Source organism: Colobus angolensis, unplaced genomic scaffold (assembly GCF_000951035.1).
Source record: "Colobus angolensis palliatus isolate OR3802 unplaced genomic scaffold, Cang.pa_1.0 Scaffold412, whole genome shotgun sequence".
NCBI classification, from domain to species: domain Eukaryota; kingdom Metazoa; phylum Chordata; class Mammalia; order Primates; family Cercopithecidae; genus Colobus; species Colobus angolensis.
This window is the reverse complement of record NW_012117511.1, coordinates 2089155-2092757: the sequence shown is the minus strand read 5'-3', so window position 1 is coordinate 2092757 and position 3603 is coordinate 2089155. Positions and strand designations below refer to the sequence as shown.

Below are 3603 nucleotides of genomic sequence, written 5' to 3'. Positions count from 1 at the left end.
GAGACTCACTCTGTTGCCAGGCTGGAGTGCAGTGGCGCGATCTCAGCTCACTGCAACCTCTGCCTCCCGGGTTCAAGTGATTCTCCTGCCTCAGGCCCCTGAGTAGCTGGGACTACAGGCATGTGCCACCATGCCCAGTTAATTTTTGTATTTTTAGTAGAGAGGGGTTTCACCAGGCTGAACAGGATGTTCTCGATCTCTTGACCTCGTGATCTGCCTGTCTTGGCCTCCCAAACTGCTGGGATTACAGGTGTGAGTCACTGCACCCGGCCTTTTTCGTGTTTTATAATCCTCATCTCTAAAAAGAGGATAATGCAAGTACTTCCTTCATAGGCTAATTAAGAGAGTTAATACATGTATAGTTCTTAGAACAATACCTGGCACTTAAGAAAGTACTCATGAGTTTAAGTTTGCTGGTTATTATTAATATATACAAAGGATCCTATGTTGATTAAGCTCAAATTTCATTAGGTTTAGCATTTCATGGTCTCTGACTCAGATGAGAATAAATATCTTTACTTTTGAATATATGCGATTGATGTTATTATTTTTAGACATGTTAAGAAGTGAACTCTCCCAATCCATTCAGATAGTAAGTTACCTTATCAATCGAGAGTTATACTTTTTGCCTAACGAAACTCTTGCTAATTCATTTATGGAGAAGAAGTGCTGTATATATATATTGTGAATGAAATTCGTGATCACTCATTAACTCTGGCAATCCTTACAGACAGTCATCACTGTGACTGGCACTAACAATTTGGGTACTTAGTTACATTAGTTTTCTGAATTTATCAAACAACTTTAGTTGAATCTTCCTACTGGTTGTGGATAATATCTGAGTTAAGATGAAAATTTGATATAATTATCTAATGTAAATGTTATTTTGAATTTACTACAGAAAATTTCCTAGTTTTCAGGTATATCATTTTCAACTCAAATGAAGAGAAAAGGAAGTCATCTTTTTTCCCAGCAAATAATTAATAAATCTTTGTATTAACTAAAATTGTGTATCACAACCAGTGGAAATTGGATATTATTTTGAGTTCCCCTACTTCTGTTTTGTACTCATGAAGGCCATTTGCTGTTTTGGAAAAAAAGAAACTCAACTTATTGATGGATACAAAGAAAGTCATTAGTGACATATTCTCTATCCAGCTGCAATAACATGGTGTTTGCTACTTTGCACGTCATTCTGTGTTTTCTTCCCTTTCCAAAGTCATTCCTTTTTATAACAGTGAGAACAGAAATGGTTTGTACAAAGGCAGGCTTTTTCCAGCATGAATGATGAGGGTCCTGCTTTCTGTTAGTAATGTGAAAACTAACATTTTGTTATGTTATAATTCAACATGGAGTTATTGTACTTCAGGGTATATTTTCTCCCCCACTTTCCATCTTTCTTTATATTTAATTCTAATTTTGAATTCAAAATTTTAAAAATGTACTAGTCTTGGATACTTGAAATGTATAAATCACAAAAGTGAATCACATGAAAAATTAGTCTTTTCAAAATCTTTAACCTTTTTTTTCTGGATTCTTTGTGGTATGTGAACTTTCATTTGTGTTATTCTGAGTTTCTTATGGGCATAAAATATAAGATTCTTATTAAATTTATCTTTATTCTACATTATAATCTCTTCATACATACTAATATCTTCTACAGAAAATGTACCAATAAAAATTAATTTAAAAATGAAAAAATCAGTTAAAGTAGTATTTAAATAGTTTGAATAAACCACTGCCAAAACTCAACATACATTTTTATTCTGGTGGAAACCAGGCCAGTTATTATCCACCTAAATTACTTCTCATTATCCTGAAATTTTAAAATGACCTAAATTATGTCTTTGAGGAATACATACAATCATGGGTTATGTATTTAATATTATATCTCAAGCATTATGTATTTTTGATAGCTCTTATATTTTTCTGATTGCAAAATTCATATGTATTTATTTGTAAGAAACATAGAAAAAAACATAAAGGTAGTGAAACTGTCTTTTAATTCTACCTGTATCTTATTGTGTATTCTTTCCATTTTAAATTATGCATACTTATGTTAATTTTCCCCATAAAATTAGAATCATCCCATTATAATTTTTTTGTAATCTATTTTCCCCACTTAATGATATATTATGAATTTTCCTGAGATTGAGTTATCTTCTAAAATATTATTTTTGTTGGCAGAAAGTATTGCATGAAGTGAGGTTTTCATAATGTAACTGGGCCTTTTCTTCAACATTTGTTTTTATTGTTTGTTGGTACAAAGAACACCTATCTTGAAAACAGATAACATTTTTATTAAGACTTATGAACTTATTAGTGGTTATTTAGATTATATTCTTAAAAGTGAAATTCCTGGGTCAAACAGTTTGTTCTTTTTTTTTTTTTTTAATACTTTAAGTTCTAGGGTACATGTGCACAATGTGCAGGTTTGTTACATATGTATACATGTGCCATGTTGGTGTGCTGTACCCATCAACTCGTCAGCACCCATCAACTCGTCATTTACATCAGGTGTAACTCCCAATGCCATCTCTCCCTCCTCCTCCCTCCCCACAATAGGCCCTGGTGTGTGATGTTCCCCTTCCCATGTCCAAGTGATCTCATTGTTCAATTCCCACCTATGAGTGAGAACATGCGGTGTTTGGTTTTCTGTTCTTGCGATAGTTTGCTGAGAATGATGCTTTCCAGCTGCATCCATGTCCCTACAAAGGATACGAACTCATCCTTTTTTGTGGCTGCATAGTGTTCCATGGTGTATATGTACCACATTTTCTTAATCCAGTCTGTCACTGATGGACATTTGGGCTGGTTCCAAGTCTTTACTATTGTGAATAGTGCCGCAATAAACATACGTGTGCATGTGTCTTTGTAGCACCATGATTTATAATCCTTTGGGTGTATACCCAGTAATGGGATGGCTGGGTCATATGGTATTTCTAGTTCTAGATTCTTGAGGAACCGTCACACTGTTTTCCACGATGGCTGAACTAGTTTACAATCCCACCAACAGTGTAAAAGTGTTCCTATTTCTCCACATCCTCTCCAGCACCTGTTGTTTCCTGACTTTTTAATGATTGCCATTCTAACTGGTGTGAGATGGTATCTCATTGTGGTTTTGATTTGCATTTCTCTGATGGCCAGTGATGATGAGCATTTTTTTCATGTGTCTGTTGACTGTATGAATATCTTCTTTTGAGAAATGTCTGTTCATATCCTTTGCCCACTTTTTGATGGGATTGTTTGTTTTTATCTTGTAAATTTGTTTGAGTTCTTTGTTAGGTTCTGGATATTAGCCCTTTGTCAGATGAGTAGATTGCAAAATTTTCTCCCATTCTGTAGGTTGCCTATTCACTCTGATGGTAGTTTCTTTTGCTGTGCAGAAGCTCTTTAGTTTAATTAGATACCATTTGTCAATTTTGGTTTTTGTTGCTGTTGCTTTTGGTGTTTTAGACATGAAGTCCTTGCCCATGCATATGTCCTGAATGGTATTACCTAGGTTTTCTTCTAGGGTTTTTATGATATTGGGTCTAACATTTAAGTCTCTAATTCATCTTGAATTAATTTTCATATAAGGAGTAAGGAAAGGATCCAGTTTCA

At 34.3% G+C, this 3603-nt stretch overlaps 1 protein-coding gene across 5 annotated transcripts in view; it reads left to right on the top strand.

Moving 5' to 3' along the window:
* The window catches only part of SOX6 (SRY (sex determining region Y)-box 6), a 535498-nt gene that overhangs the window by 258354 nt on the left and 273541 nt on the right, over positions 1-3603 (top strand). The window lies entirely within an intron of this gene.